Source organism: Rhinolophus sinicus, chromosome 17 (assembly GCF_057876585.1).
Source record: "Rhinolophus sinicus isolate RSI-liver-muscle chromosome 17, RSI-T2T, whole genome shotgun sequence".
In the NCBI taxonomy this organism is placed as follows: Eukaryota; Metazoa; Chordata; class Mammalia; order Chiroptera; family Rhinolophidae; genus Rhinolophus; species Rhinolophus sinicus.
This window is the reverse complement of record NC_142517.1, coordinates 29,945,424-29,962,313: the sequence shown is the minus strand read 5'-3', so window position 1 is coordinate 29,962,313 and position 16,890 is coordinate 29,945,424. Positions and strand designations below refer to the sequence as shown.

At 40.4% G+C, this 16,890-nt stretch overlaps 2 long non-coding RNA genes across 3 annotated transcripts in view; one reads left to right on the top strand and one right to left on the bottom strand.

Annotated features, from left to right (window-relative positions):
- Positions 1-16,890, top strand: part of LOC109447520 (uncharacterized) — an 83,317-nt gene that overhangs the window by 49,317 nt on the left and 17,110 nt on the right. The gene's annotated exons all lie outside the window — the stretch shown is intronic.
- Positions 8,305-10,658, bottom strand: LOC141570530 (uncharacterized). Its single transcript, XR_012494612.2, has 2 exons — positions 9,258-10,658; positions 8,305-8,887 (listed from the first exon to the last, which is right to left on the bottom strand). It is a non-coding gene; the product is annotated as an uncharacterized LOC141570530 (long non-coding RNA).

The window sequence follows — 16,890 nt, the reverse complement described above, 5'->3', positions numbered from 1 at the left end:
AAAATTACATCGCATCGTAATCTTCCACTGGTTAAACTCTGCGTTGGCTTCCTATAGCACTCAGATAAAACCCAGGCCTCCCAGGCTCATGACTGTCATGACCCCTGCCTGCCTCTTATCTCATCCCCCATCACTCCCTTCTCTCCCCTCCCTCATTTATGGTAAACTCCAGGCTCACTCTCCCCTCCACTTTCAATATAGGTTTTACCCTTACTCTTCTTCCTCCTCCATAGGGTGTTCTTTTCCTAGGGTTTTCATAGCTGCCTCTTTCTTGTCATAGGGGCCTCAGCTCAGTGTCACCTCTGCAGCTGGACGGCCTCCTTCACCATCTCCACCACTGTCTCTGTCGTATTGTATTGTTTTCCTCACTGCACATATCACTGTCTGAAATTACTTGTTTATACATGCATTCATTGAGATCAGAGATTTTGTCTGACTTTGCTCACTTCTACTGATAATAATGTACTGATAATAATGCCTGGGACAGAGTAGATGCTCAAAAAATATATTTTGAATGAATTAATGGGATCTAGTTCGTATACATTGGAAATTTAGACATTTTGATAGAATTTGGGTGCTGAGAGCTACAGCTGGTTTTAAACAAGAACCTCAGAGACTCCATTTCTGGATGCATTGAGGCCATGTATATAGCATCTAAAGAGGGGGGTAAGAAACAGGAGGAATGGGAAAGTATACTGACTCTCCCACCTTTCCTGCCCAAGAGATTCAGATGGAAAAGCCTGCTGCAAGAAGGCAATCTTAAGATGTGCGCCTTAGCCTGATTTGAATGAAGTGTGGTAAATAGCAGAGCTGCAGGCAGGGGCCTGTTAGCTAGATACCCCTGTTCCCCATTGTTTCTGAGTTGCCCAGCAAGAATTTTCCTGCCATGTATGTTCCCCTCTTCCTCAACTACCTGTAAATCACCCATTCTCCCTTCTGAAATCTAATACCCTGTCCCCCCACCTTTCTCCTTTGTCCAAAAATGTCATATACACCCAATGTTGCCTCATTGTCTTTGGAATTTTCATGCTTATGTGAATTCCCCAAGTACATTTATTAAAATTTGATTTCTGCCTGTTAATCTGTCTCTGTTAATTTGATTATTAGCCCAGCTAGAAGAACTTCAAAGGTGGAAGGAAAAGTATTAATTATTTTTTTAGCCTCCACAACACCTCACCATCATTTCCAAATTACCCAAAGACAACATTTTATAGTTGTGGAAACCATGATGAAAGTGCCCAAAGTTTATGAGATCAGCGATATAAATCTTGCAATAAATTCATGATTCTGTTTGTTCTCTAAGAGGAGAGTTGAGGCGCACATGCCTGACGGCAGTCCGTTGGAGGAGATCAAAGCAGGATGGCACGGAGGCAGTACAGTGAGGTCCCTGTGACTACAGCTCAGCCCCGCTTCTGGGCTGGCGCTTTGTTCCTGAAAAGGGGCAGTAATAAAGACCAGAGCCCCTGAAAACCACAGAACAAAGAGCACATCTGCCTTGGGGCCCAGGAAGAGGGTGAGCAGGGAGAATAAGGTGGCCTGAGAGCCATTAAGAATGGAATTAAGGAGCAAGCCTGAACATGTCTGTGTTGGGAGTGAGGGGGGTGTGCAGGGAATTAAACCACCCGGCTGACAGCAGGAGGGCAAATGAGGATGCTGGGAGCCAGAGGACGCCCCCGGAAGCAGACACCCTAAAGCTTCTGTGAAGGATCTGAGGCCTGGTGCTCCACATTTTGCTGGTGAAGACTGGGGTACACGGGCTATTTCATCTCTATGAACTAGGGACATGTGGTTTACGTGTATCATAGGGGACAGTGCTCGTATTCTCTTATTCAAACAAAGAAAATATCCTATTTTTATTCTGAGATGATCTATGAATCACATATGACATAAGTGGAGGCAACATTAGGGGAAAAAATCTGTCACTGTATATTGTAGTGAGTTGGATCATCAGGCAAAAGAAAACGATTACCTCTAAGCTAAGCCAGGTGGGGAAAGAATGTAAAGATAATTTAGGTTTAGATTATCAAATGAGGAGAAAAGATTATTGAGGTAGGAAAGAAAAAACGTAGAGGGATGAGAGTGAGGTCATACAAAGAGATTAAAGGCTAATTTGAAAACAACCGACATTGTGAAGTGGGAAGAGTAGAGTTTACAGCTTCAAAAGATAAAGGTTAATTTAAAATCAGTTTGCACAGTTACATGCAAGTATTGAAAGTAAATAAAAGTGATTTTTTAGGAAGTTTACATCAAGAAAGTGAGCAGAACACGACGTGGCCCAACTCGCCACACACTGAGGTGTCTCAGATCTCGGGACATCTTAGATCCTGAAGTAGACGTATTTCGGGTAATAAGGAGTCTAGTGCTGGCTTATACAGATTTGAATTTCCAGAACAACCTGCTGGGTGACCTCCACTGTCAAGCCATCCTGTACACTCCATCACCTAACTACTCGGCCTGAAGCAGGGCTTTACTCGCTGTCAAACTTGCAACAGCTGCACAGCTCTTACTACCTCCACTTGGAACTCAGCCTGGCCGCCTCGCCCCACCCAATCTATTTACTCTTCTTCCTTAGTTCTCTCCAGCACACACCTCTCTCTCAAGCCCGTCTCTTTCCTAGTGCTGCCTCTGGGCTTTTGCCCGAGATGCGGCCTTGGTCTGCAATGTTTGCTGTCTCCTGTCTGCCTTGCCAAATGCCACCCTTCTGTCAAGGTCAAGCTTACATTTCAATGCCACCACTTCTTTTCTTACCCCTTTCTTTGAACTCCTAAAATACAATTGCGCAATTATATATTGCCATATATCATTCCCTATTCTTTTTACATGTATTAGCACCAGCAAGTAAAGAGAAAAGGGAAATTAATAACAGAGAAGAGTGAAATCCTCATTTTAGTTTCCAATTTGGAGATGGGTGTTGTGAGAGGATGGAGGAAGTAGAGTTATCATAGAAACCTTCGGTGCAGGAAAGGATGTAAGGCTGGTTGTACTGAGCAGCCTGCTTTCCATGTCACTTGGCAATAACTTAATCTTACGTTTTAAGTTCATTATCATGAGCAATGAGATATGTACCTGGATGTTCCAGATAACGGAAGCTTACCATGCAAATTCTTGGGGTCCATTCCAGACCTATTGAATCAGAATCTCTGAGGGTGGGGCCCAGCAATCTGTGTTTTAATAGCATTCTCGGCAATTCTGGTACATAGTAATGTTAGAAACATACTGCTTTAGAGCATAAAAACTTAAAAGTTACTTGTTATATGAAACTATTTCTATAATACATATGTACTTCCTTGCCTTTTGGGACATAACAGACTAAACATACAGTGCTCCTTTCCTGTGGGACCAAAATCACCATGATGGACCTTACTTCCTGCCTGTTGCCACTGGGATGGGCTACACACATGGTCAAGACCCTCAGGCACCAACCACACTGCCGGGGCCACGGTCCACCTGGTCACCTCATACCTGCAACTGACTGCAGCTATCATTCGGGTCCACCCAGCCCTGATCTGTATCTATAACAATACTGGAGGGGTTCTTTAGCTTGGGGCTTTATAAAAACAATACAAAGATTAATTGAAACTGACTGAATCACAGTGTAAAAGAAAACGCATGCAGTTCACTAATTATACCCACCCCTGACACTATACAGATCAAATACTGTGCAGGGGCATTCTGTGTCATCTTTCAACGACTCCACTAAAGAAATGGTGGAAATTCTTAGGCAACTCTCAGGACACATTTCTGTTCTCAACTGGATCTCACTCCTTATATTATCCAGGCTTTACGGATCCTCCTCCGAATAACACACTCTGTTCTTGCTACACAGCAGTTTGCCCAGGAACAACTCCTGGCCTTACAAATGAGTTAAACGAATTCTCAAAATCTGCATTTGCTATTGCTTACAGTTCAGATTTTGCTAAGACATCTCCCCAGACCATGGCTACGGGACCTTAGCTTTCCTCAAGACCACTATGCTGAACCTGCCCCCAGCTTCTCACTGCCTGGGAGCGGCACCTTCTGCACTCTCACAGCTTTGTGTCTGTCTCCAGCCAGCATCTCTGTGCTCTGCCCATACTGAGGTTTTCAGTGAGATTTATCGGTTCAGTTCCTTTGGAGAAGAAGTAATTTCTAGATTGAGTCCAAACTGAACAGGATTCCCTTGGATCTCAGGGTAGATGCATATGAAAATTTAGCAAATACTGCCAAAATGCCTCTCAGAGGGATTTACCCTCATTCACCAGAAATGTAGAGGGTGCTCGTTTCCCCATAGCTCCTTTGGCAGAGACAGAAATTCCTTTTCCTGTGGATATCTTAGTGGCCAATGACATCTTCCCGCAACGGTCACCAATGAAGAACTGCAGTCATCTCTCTCCAGCTGCTGACCCTTCCTCTTGGATGCAGTTTTCTTTTCTGATTTAATTCAAAAAATTGAATTGAGATCTTACTTTCAAACTAGTTCTTGCAAGTAGGAAAGTCACACAACTTAGAATCTTACTATTACATTTGCAATGGCCTCTATTCTTTTTCTCTTTGATGATGAGTCAAGAGTTTTAAAATCAGAAGGAAAAGAAATATTTAGATAATCCAGCCCCTATTTGTAGAAAGCGTTTGGAGTCTCATGGTATCTATCTCCATATTCCAAGACATCTCTGTTTTTTCCATTTGTAGAAAGGCACTATTATTTATTGGAAGTCAAAGGTCTCCCTCACCACACAGCTCTGCCCTCGTCTTCATCTGTAAGACACCGGAAGTCCAAAGGTTAATCACTAAGGCAGATGATAATGATAGGAGATGAGGGGTGGGGCAGAAATATGTCAGATCTTTCTGTATTGTCCACTAAATTTTTCTGTAAACCTAAAACTGCTTAAAAATAAAGTTTATTAATTTTTAAAGGTAACAAACAGAATGGGTTATGTAACAACATGCTATTTTTATAATTGAAAAATACATGCACACAAAACACATTTTACAAAAGCACATACAAAGATAAGGTACTCATTGTCCACTTCATGGACAGTGTAGGTGCCTGACCATTGCGCTGTACACCTGAAGCTGAATAATAATGAGTCAATTATAATTTAATATATACAGTCACAGGACACTGTGGGGACAGAGCCCCAAAGAGCAGTTTCCAGGCCCTCGGCCTCACATAGAAAGGTGCTGGCTCAGGTAGTTAATGGCCATCAACTGTGATTGGATGGCCATCAGCTGTGGCTGGTTGGCCGTCAGCTGTAACCAGTGAGCCATTGGCCACTAATATAATTGCTGTGGCTACGCTAGCAGAAAAAATGGGGGCTAGCAAGAAGATGGTGGCTGAGCTAACAAGAGCGGATTGCAGAGAGGAGGATGCCGCCAGCGAGAATATAGTGGTATGACTCCCCTACTTATGGCTCCATGGGTGTTCCTTTTTGGCCTCACCATGTCCTGCGTTCTTATGTGGGGAGCGGGAGCTGAGACCCTGCCATACGCCCCGCATGACAACATGTAGTACAGCACAGGGAATAGAGTCAGTGGAATTCTAACAGCTATATATGATGTCAGAAGGGTAGTAAATTGGGGGACGAAGGTTATAACTTTGTGAGGGGTGTAAATATCTAACTATTACATTGTTTTGTACACCTGCAATGAATAAAAATTTAAAAAATAAAAAGATAAGGTACTCACTTAATACATTAGAATAGTGATGTTTATGGGCAGTGAAAATGGACACGGAGTGTGATGACAAAATGGAATTAACAAAATGAGAGTGGGACGTGGCATGGACTAACAGTGATAACGTGCCATGAACTGAGTATGATCAGATTTGTCCTATGAACTTGAAACCCAAAAAGAAAGAAGAAGAAAAAAGTAGGGGTTCTTAAACTGGGCAGGAGGGTAGAGTTTAGAGAAATTTAAAAAGAACACACATGCTTCAGCTCCATTTCAGACCAACTGCATCAGAAACTCTACTATTGGAGCCCAAGCGTGTGCATTTTATAAAAGTTCCTATATTAGCTTCATCACCTATAACTATCCAGAAGTCCCTATTGATAGAAATGACTGGAAAAAATGAACAAGGGAAAGAGAAAAATCTTCCTTCTATTAGAATTCTAAATAATTTTGTAGATACTCTCTCTCCAGAATGTAGAGCTTAATCCCTCTTTCCCCCATTGATTGTGGTCTGAGTTTAGTCATTTGCTTCTAAACACTAGAGTGTGGCGAACACTACCTAAGCTAAGGGATCAAGGTTAACATAACCAGTGATACGTCATGTTGCTAGCAGGTATCCCTGACACCATGTGATGAGAACGGTACTTCACTTCTGAGGTCATCCTCCCCCAAACTCATAACCCCAGTCTAACCAGAGATAAAAATCTAATTGAGCTACATTGTGCAAAAGGCCTAGTACTCCTCAAAACTGTCAACATCATGAAAAGTGAGGAAAGCCTAAAGTTATCACAAACCAGAGAAGGCTAAGGAGACATGATGACTAAATGTAATATGGGATCCTGGATGGGATCCTGGAACAGAAAAAAAGACATTAGTAGAAAAACTAGTTAAAGCTGAGTAAAGTCTAGAATTTAGTTTCACACGAATAGCAATGTACCAATGTCGGTTTCTTTTTTCTTTCTTTTTTTTTAGTTTCAGGTGTACAAAACAATGTAATAGTTAGACATTTATACCCCTCATGGTGATACCTCCCTCTTCCCCAATGCTGGTTTCTTAGTCATGACAATGTAGCCTGTAAGATGCTAACAATAGGGGTCACTGGGTGAAGGAAGGGCAGGCAGGAACTCTGTACTACCTTTGCAACTTGCTTGTAAATCTAACGCTATTCTAAACTTCAAAGTGAAACAAAACGAAAAGGTTCTAACTTAGCAGGTACTTATAATGTAATTAAAAAACAGGACCCAGAAAGGAAAACGTTGCATACAGATTCAGCAGGAGAGGAGAAAAAATAGAATGCCTATTTTTCGCGTGAATTATTGTGCATTTTTCTTTTAAGAACAGTTCTATGATGGTGTTACTGAAATACTATAAATGAAGACAGAAAGTAGAGGTAAAGGAAAGTAAGAGGCAGGTCAGAGATGAGGGTGAAGGATAAGGAAGCCCGAGTGAGCGGTCAGAGGCTGCCCCGCAGGCAGGCCCCTCATGCCCGGAGCCCCCGCCGGGCTGAGCCAGCCCACGTGGCCTCGCTCGCCCCTGTCAACGCCTGTTTTGCTGGATAGAGACTGACCCAGCTGGGCCTGAGCTCAGTAATGCGGAAGGAGACAGTGTGATGTGTGAGGGAAGTCATTACAGTCTGGAAGTCTCCATATTCCCAGATTATCCTGAAGTGTCTGGGTCAAAATCTGAACATTGGTGAGGAGAAGCTGAGCGCCTGAGGGAGGAACTCCAGTGAGACTATTTGCTCTTTCCCCTGCAGGAGCTCACCATGGTGCTGTCCAAATTTCTCAGACTGAAGGTGGTTAGGAATATACAAACGGCAGCATCCCTTTCCCTTTTGTGGATGGTAGTGCGGATTCGTATCCAAAAACTACTTAGAAAACATAATTACTCCCCCCAATAACACTGATTTTAAGAGATTTCTGTAGCTTAACTGTATTAATGTAGCTGCTCTACAGGAAAATATTAAACAACAATTCAAAACAACTTGTATTTACTTCCATATCATAAACTGATCATCAGATAAAAATTATAATTTAAAAAACCTCAGCTGGTTTTTATCATTATCAATCCAGTGATAGAATAGGTATTATTTCTACCTTATAAATGAGAAAACACGAGGATCTGAACAATTAGGTGACTGGTTGAAGGGTGTGCAACTAGTAAGCAGCTGAGTGAGATTTAGATGGTTAGAACCCAAGTTACCTGGCGTCAGTTCTTGACCTGATGCTGGTCACACCATACTCTCAGCCTGACTGGCGCGGGTCCCTTTGTAAGCTGATCAGGTCCCTTTTATAAGCAGTTTCCAGCGTGAATGGGGTGCAGGTAGATTCTGGTCCATTCTGGGGATAGTTTGTGCCTCTCACACTGGCAGGTGAGCTTAACCGTGCAGTTCACGCTGTCTTCATTATGTATCATCAAAAAATGGGAATCGGTCTTTTCTACGGCCACAGTTTCACAAAAGCACTGAGTTCCAGGGAAGGTGGAGAAGGTTTCTTACATAGCATTTAAAATGTCTCCAGTGAAATGACATGATGTTTGAGATTTTGAGATTTGCTTTAAAATAATCCAGGAGGAAGCATAGGGGGAAAGCGTACCAATGGCATAGGAATGACCATAAATATGTAGGAAATGGCACATACGCACAGAAGGTAAGAATGGCTTTATAAATGAATGTTGAAGTTTAATGACGAGTACATAAGGGTTCATTATATGATTTCCTCTGCTTTTGTATGTTTGGAATTTTATAGAATAAAAAGTTAATAAGTCAACAAACAAATACAGAAATAAATAACATTAAGACTCGGCCCTGGGGGAAATTTTAAGTATCTAAATTTTGAAGAACATAACTAACTAGGGCATAATCTCAGAATATGCCCTACTCTCATATTTCACTTGTTTTAATACATAGACCTTAAAAGGTAATCACTCAAACGCGATAGATGCTTATTTCTCTCTAACGAAATAGTTCGTCTGGAGGGACAGAGGCCCTGCTTCCTAAAGTCATCGAGGTAACTCAGCCAGACTTTCTGTCATCTTCAACATTTGGCTTCCAAGGCCACTCTGCTTGTCACCATCCTGGCCCATGAGAAGGAAGAAAGGACCACGACAACCATTCTCTTGAAAGCACAGTCCAGAAGGACACGTATTAGTTCTGCTGCATTTCATTAACAAGAGCTTAGCTGCATAGGGGACTGGCATTGTGTCTCATAGCTGGAAAGGCATGACCACGTTCCAGCTTCTGTGTGAGAAAGAAAGAACAAATTTTCATTCAAAGCTACCTGTCTCTGCCACAACAATCTAGTAGACAGCATTTAACAACTTATCATAAAGCTTATGAAACTCAAAATTCTAGGCCTCTCACTTGCCTGGGCCTCTGCCAAGGTCCTGTGAGGGTTCTGTATTAGTTACCAGTTTCTATATAACAAATTACTCCAAAACTTACCAGCTTAAAACAATAACCTTATCATCTCAGTTTCTGAGTCTGAAATCTGGGATGGCTTCTCTGTGTGGTTCTGCCTCAGAATATCTCATGACATTGTAGCCAAGACTGCAAGTATTTAAAGGCTTGACCAGAGCTGGAGGATCCATTTCCAAAATGGCTCACTTACATGGCTGTGGGCTGGAGGCCTCAGTTTCTCACCACATGGGCTTCTCCACAGGACTGTCTGAGGATTTTCACAACATGGTAGCTGGGTTCCCCAGAGTGAATGATCCAAGAGAGAACGAGGTAAAAATCATATGTCTTTTATAACCTAACCTCCGAAGTGACATCACCCCTTTGTTATATTCTATTGGTCTCACAGACCAATCCCAATGCAATGTGGAAGAGGACTTACACAAGGGCAAAAATGCCAGGAGACAGGGATAATTGGGGGAAGTCTGCATAATGGGAGGCTGGCCACCATCAGGCTCCAGCAATATGTTCCCACGTTTTTATAGCATTGGCAAAAGTAAGACATTTTTATATTCTTTTTTTTTAATGACCCCCCCCACACACAATTATATAAGCTTTTGGCTTATATAATGTGAATCCTTTTCTTATATGACCTTGCTTGACAGTTTTAGAAATGTTTTAGAACTTGGTAAAACTATTCCACAAACCAAAGTCATAACTAAATTCTGAAGGGAATGAAGTACTGTTTCAAAATGTGTTTATTTTGATTACTGTTAGTTTTATCTAATTTGTGCACTGCTGATTTATTGTCAGTGCTAGGTGAGAAGTTAGGAGATCTGCATTCCAATCCAGATTCTACTTCTAACAAACTGGGTGACCTTCCTTTCATAAGACACAGCCTGCTTTCTGGCCTGGCTTCTTTGTCAATATAGTGAGGGATTGCATTAGCTAATCTATACAGGTTTTCCATCCAGTTCTTTAAAAGTCTGTGATTTCATGGGCTATCTCTCTATGCCACAAATTTCTCATCCCTAAAATGGGGATAACAGTATCGACTTCATAGAGCTTTAGATGATTAAATGAGGCAGCCTGCACAGTGCCTAGCATGTGCCTGCGAGCCCTGCTTGCCCCGTAAACATCTGCCATTCTTGGTAGTTTATGCCTGAAAACCAACAAACCTCAAAAAGCCTACTTTGAATGCTTTTATATAATCTCATGACAGTAATTTCAGTTGTCATCTTAGACGATTGTATACGTTTTTATAAATTGGTAAAAGATACAATGAAGTCACATCAAGGATGTGGAACAACTGGACTGCTCCAACATTTTATTGATGGGAGTATGAACTGATATAATGACTTTGGTAAAAACATTTAATAATATAGCCACTTAAGCAAAACTTGTGCATATCCTATCATAAACATATCCTCTTCTGGCTAGATAACCCACACCAATTAAGACTTATGTCCACCAAAAGACACAGATAAGAATATTTATAATAGCTTTATCATAATAGTCCAAACTTGAAACAACCCAAATGTCTTTTGACAGTAGAATCGATAAAGTACAATATAGTCAGTCACACAATGGAATGAATATAGCAATAAAAAAGAACAAAACTCACCAACATAATGTTGAGTCAAAGAAGCCACTTCATTATGTGGAGTTCAAAATGAGGCAAAATAGTCTGGTGATAAGAGGGCAGAGCTGATTACCTTGAGAGGATACTGGTTGGAAGAAGGGTGAGGGAGCCTTCTGGGGTGCGGGATGTGTTCCACATGCTGACCTGAGCAGTGGTAACAGTGGTGACACAGGTAAATGCGTATGTAAAAATCAGGCAAACTTTAGATTTAAGATTTCTCCATTTTATTATAAGCTGTACTTCAATAAAATATTTTTTGTGTTAGTAATGGTATAGAGAAACACACTGCCTGTATCATTGCTATAGGGCAAGAGCCTTGACCAAGAATTAGATTCCTGCAACTCTGTTCCATTTTAGCTAAAGCTTTGACAGTTATGGTCACTAGGCAGTAATTAGTGAACAATTAATTATTACTCCTTTATCATATACTACTTTACTAATTGTGTCAACTGTTAATCCATTTCATAAATATTAAAGTGCCAAGTACTCTGCTGGGTGATGGGGCTATTACCAATGAACAAAATAGACATAGCTTCTGCCTCCCCAGAGTTAGGTGTATCAGGGCAAGACAGAAAAGTAAATCAGGAGTTATAATTGCATGTCACAAATGTATTACATGGATGTGGAAGGTACTTTCCTGCTATTGGAGAATAAGGCAGAGGCAACAACCCAGAAGGGAAAGACCTGCTGAAGAAAATTGTATCGAAGTTGAAATAAGTTCCTTTAGAACAGGAATAGCATGCTGTTCCACAAGCCAAAGACCTCAGAATATGCCCTACTCTCATGTTTCATACGGCTAGACATAAAGTGTGCTGGAGAGGAAGCCAGCAATGCAATAAATGGAGCTAGAGAAGCCAACCCATGGAAGACCCTGCAAACCCTGTGGGTTAAGATGTTATTCTATGGACAGGGAAACGACATGCATTGGCATGTGTTCTGGATGCATGGGCCTGTCTTCAACGTGAAGAATGAACCTAGGAGGCAAGATTGGAGGAAGAAACTGGTTAGGAGGCTGTGGCAATAAATAGGCTGGAGATGATGGTATCTAAAACCGAGGCAGTCGAGGTGAATGGAGAGATACTTGAGAAGTGGAAATGGTAGTACTTGAAGACTGGTTGGCTAAGCAAAGGACAGTGAAGACTGAAGGTTGACATTCAGTTTTCTGGCTTGAGCAATCCTGTTGATGGCAGTGTCATTTACCAGGATAAGGAACAAAATGAGTAATTTGCTAGTCTGAGGGATGTTGATGAGGGGAGAGGAGGATGCTAATGAGGTCTGTCCTGTCAATCTCGCCTTTAAGTGTTTATGGGCCACTGAAGCAGCAGTATTCAGAATGCAGTTGATGCCCTGAATAAATACATTTGGAAGTCAGCATTATACAGAAATTAAAGCCATAGGAGTAGAAAAATCTAAAATCACCCCCTGATTAATATGTAGTTAGGAAAGAAGCAGATTTGGTATAGAACGCTGAGGAATAGTCATCTTTAAATGATCAGCAGCAGAGAAAGAAGATCCCTCAATGGATACTGAGGAACAGCAGGAAAAGAAGGAAACCAGAAGATAAAGGAAGTGAGAGGTTTTGATAAGTGTTAGGTGGCCATCGGGGTCAAATGCTGCCAAAAGGTTCCATTGAGGAAGTCGTGGTGATTCTTAACAAAAACAGTAGCAGACGAGGTAAATGCCCAATTTCCGTGGTTAAGGACTAAAATAGGAGGGGAGGGAGTTATTGTGTCTGATTCTCAAACATCCACCCCCTCCCCTGAAACTGGGGACTCCTATTCCCCTTGCAATTGACTTGTTCAGAAACATGGATTAGCGCACTAATTTTAGACAACAGAGTACACTCTCATTAGTTTAAGCAGAAAGGGATTTCTTACAGGGTATTGGTTAGTTTACAGGATGTTTGGGAAGGCCAAGGAACCATGCTTGGTTATTGCATAGTCATTGACAACATGGCCCGGAGAAAGGCCCAACCACCTCCTAGGAACTTGCAGCAATTCTATCCTGCTGCCATCGTCTGCTGCTTCATACCCATGAATCCAGGATCTGGTCACTAGAACCTCTACAACAGCTGCAGGAGAAAAACCAAAAGCCTCTACAGCTGTGCTTGCCAGAGAACCGTGTGGCCTCTGCCTTACGACGCTCACTTCTGCCTGTCAAGTCTGCCTGGCAAAAAACATGAGTACCCCTTGCTATACTTTAAGCAAGTCTTGGAAATATAGTCCTTAGCTTTCCAGTTTCTAAAGCTCAGACATGCTACAGTGGATCGAAAAGGTATGGAATGAACCAATCAGTAATATTCTCACTGTCCATCCCTTTGGCTATTCAGCATCCATTCATCCTTCTCCCCACACTTAAAATTCCAAACCACAAATTGTAGCATGTCCCCCCCGCCTCTCATAATGCAATTATTTCTTGGTAAAAGTTACATTCATTCTTCCTCTCTGAGACACAGAATCTCATCAATAACTTCATTTACCTTTAGTTAATAATTTTTCCTCCTCTGGTTAAATCACAACTCAGTATTAATATCTTGAAATCTGTGGATTAAGTTGTGAAGTTAACTACAAAAAGAAAGAGCAAGGGGAAAAAGAACAGAGCAAGGAAGAAAATAAGGATAGCTATTATAGGCCATGAGGCTCTGTGTGTGTGTGTGTGTGTGTGTGTGAGAGTGTGTGATGGAATATTACTCAGCTATAAAAAAGAATGAAATTTTGCCATTTGCGATAACATGGGTGAATCTGGAAGGTATTATGCTTAGTGAAATAAGTCAGAGAAAGACAAATACCTTATGATTCCAATTATACAAGTATGTAGAATCTAAAAGAACAAAACAAATACAGATTAATAGAAAGAGAGGTCAAACTGATGGTTGTCAGAGGGGATGAGGGTGGGGGAGATGGATGAAAAGGTGGAGAGGAATATACACAATAATATTGTGATAACTTTGCACAGTGACAAACGGTTACTAGACTTAATATGGTGAGCACATCGTAAGGTAGATAAATGTCAAATCTCTATGTTGTACACCAAAAACTAATATAATATTGTATGCCAACTATACTTAAATAAAAATAAAGTAGCCACACATGAGAGAGAGCTGATTTGGAAAATAAGATATGATTTGGGGATAATTGTGAAGATGTCAAATTATATGATTATGTGATTTTTCTCCAGAAGTCCTACTGTAAGCCACTAAGAAGCAAAAACCACCACAATGGACAGATATAGCATGTTCACTGCAACCTGTGTTTTAAAAGAATTGCTAGTTCACAAAATCAGTTTACTGGTAACACTACCTAAATGAGTGTTATTATTTAGATATTAGATTTTTTTAACTTTTTATTTATTTTTTAAGTGTGTTTTTCCAGGACCCATCAGCTCCAAGTCAAATAATTATTTCAATCTAATTGTGGAGGGCACAGCTCGCCGTGGCCCATGTGGGGATTGAACCGGCAACCTTGTTGTTAAGAGCACCGCACTCTAACCCACTGAGCTAACCAGCCATCCCCTTAGATATTGGATATTTTTAATAGCAGCTTTTGACTAAGGTATAAGAGTAATGTATAAAATTATTTTTTCAAATAACTATTATTTGGAATCTGTAAAATCTGTAAAATCAATTGATAACAATGGTTACCTCTGGAAAACGGAACTTGGTGGCTGAAAAAGAAAAGTGGAGGGAGATTTACTTTTTGTCACATATTCTTTTGTAGATTTGAATTTATAGCCATATCTAAAAATACCTGTACAGTCCTTGATGTGTCTAGACTTACCTGATAAAAGTACACTTCTCTGAGAGGACAGGAATCTGTGCAATGTGGCCTTTTGTCCATTAGGTCCACTCTTTAGCAGGTAGCACCTATGGGTGATTTTCTAACCCATTTCTCAACATCAGCTAACTAGAGGGATATTTTCCAAAATCTATGTGGTAGGAATATATGGATATCTCTGTGGTAAGAATATGAATTACTTATTTTTTCCTGTATTTTCCAAACTTTCTATAATGCACATAGTCAGGAAATGTACATCATAAATATTTTGTCATATATTTATTCATTTATACATGTATTCAACCAATTTTTATTGAATAGTCGTGTGTGTATATGTTTTCTAAAAACCCCTATGTGATGTGTTCTAGGAAATACAGAGCTAAAAAGAGGAAGCTTCTAGTAGCCTCAATCTTTTTTAAGTGGAAAAGAGTATAAATAAGGAATGATCCCTGCTTTCCAGGTATTTACAGACAGATATGTAGAAAAGTAGCCAATAAAACAGAACAATGTAAAACCAATCTGTAACAAGCATTGTGCTATAATAGTGAAGAAGAAACAATCCTGGGCATATCAGGAAAGCTTTCCCTGAAAAAATACATTGAAGCTAAGTTTTGAAAGCTGATTAGAATTTTAGAGAAGAAAAAGAGATAGAAAGCACCTTTCAGGTTGAGGAAAACAGCATGAGCAAAGGCCTGAAAACATGAATATACATTGCAAGTTTGGAAAAATGGTCACCAGTCAGTGAGATAAGAACATAGTGTGTATAAATATGCTTATGGGAGCAGGGTAACAAAAGGAATGGGCAGATCACGTTGCCTGAGGTATTCACAGGGAAGCCGCTGAAAGCATGTGATCAGGAAGAAACAAGTTCCATTCGTGTTTTAGGAAGATGTCATGTTCAGGTAGTATGATAACAAAAAGATCACAAGCTTTAAGGTTTAGCAGACCTAAATTTGAATCTTGTCTTCTACTCACCAGCAGTGTCCTTTGGGGCAAGTCATTTAACTTCTCTGTTTCTTGTTTTCATCATGTCACACAAGAGTTGGCAAATGAAAGCACTCAGAACTTGCATGTCATTTACTAGAGACTAAATAAATTATAGTTATTATTCTTTTTATGGTAATGGCGAGGGTGTGTTAACAAATTAGGATATTGGATACATAAGCCAGTTCAGGGACTGATGTAGAGTCTGGGTGAGAAGTAATGGGGACCCAAAATAAGTAATGACTGTTGGAATATTAATGACAGAACATGAGATATTGATATCTAGTGGGTAGAGAATCCTATAATGTGCACAACAGCTCTCAACAACAAAGAATTATCAGCCCAAAAGGTCAGTAGGGCCAAGGGTTGAGAAACTTGTATTAATGGGAAGAGATCAAAGACCTTTCTTCAATCATTTTTAAATTATGAAATATTTAAAACATACTTAATCTATAATATACATTCACAAACTTACTACCAAAATTTAAGAGAAATTCATACTATGGCTCCTCTGCATCAAAGAAAGAGGTGGATGACCCACAGGTCTGGATGATCCTTGAGAAACACTCTAGCTCTCTGCGACTGAGAATCAGTTGTACCTGATGGAAGAGTACTTAAATATCTTCAGATAAAAGTTCTTCATTCCTCCTTCACAGAACTTTAAAATGGAAAGTTTCCAAAAGAAACAATTAATTAAGAGGGAGAATTTTCTCTTTGGCTCATTAAGCAATATTAACAAATAATATTAGGATAGCATAATAGTATACAGAAAAGAAAAATTGCAACATGCTATCATGAAACCTTTCAATAAATGGGGCATAACGTTTCATGGAGACTTTGCCTAAATGGAGTCAAACAGGAGGATCCAACCTAGTCTTATAAACTCCTCACAGTTCCATCAAAACCTGACATTGGTGAAAGACTCAGTCTTCGTATGGGCATGACCTCAAGTCTGCATATTCCACTACACATGTGATTTCTCCCAAAAAATGCCACAAATATAAATGATAAAAGTTAAGTGACTCCTTCAGGATTTTAGTTAACATTAATGTTTCTAAGCTAAGTCGAGAAATACAGACACAGAGAGGTCAGACACCAGCTAAGGGACTGCTCCTGTACTCAGGTTGATTCAAATTCACACCACAGCCAATTTATAAGAATCACTCTTGGGCACATAGTAGTACAAATGTAAAATCTGCACGTGTCAAGGATCCATTGTACATCTACTAAATCAGAATACCTACCATGACTCCCTTCTTTAATCCATGCCTCAGATCTTATTGTATTTATATGCATTCATAGAACATGCCTTTTTAAACCAGAAGGATTTGGCCACCTCAAGCAGAATTTTATGTGGATTACTTTATGTCTGTAGTTTAACATGACCATGTAAATATCTAAAGCTGTACTGTCCAATACACTAGCCAGTAGACACATATGGTTACCGA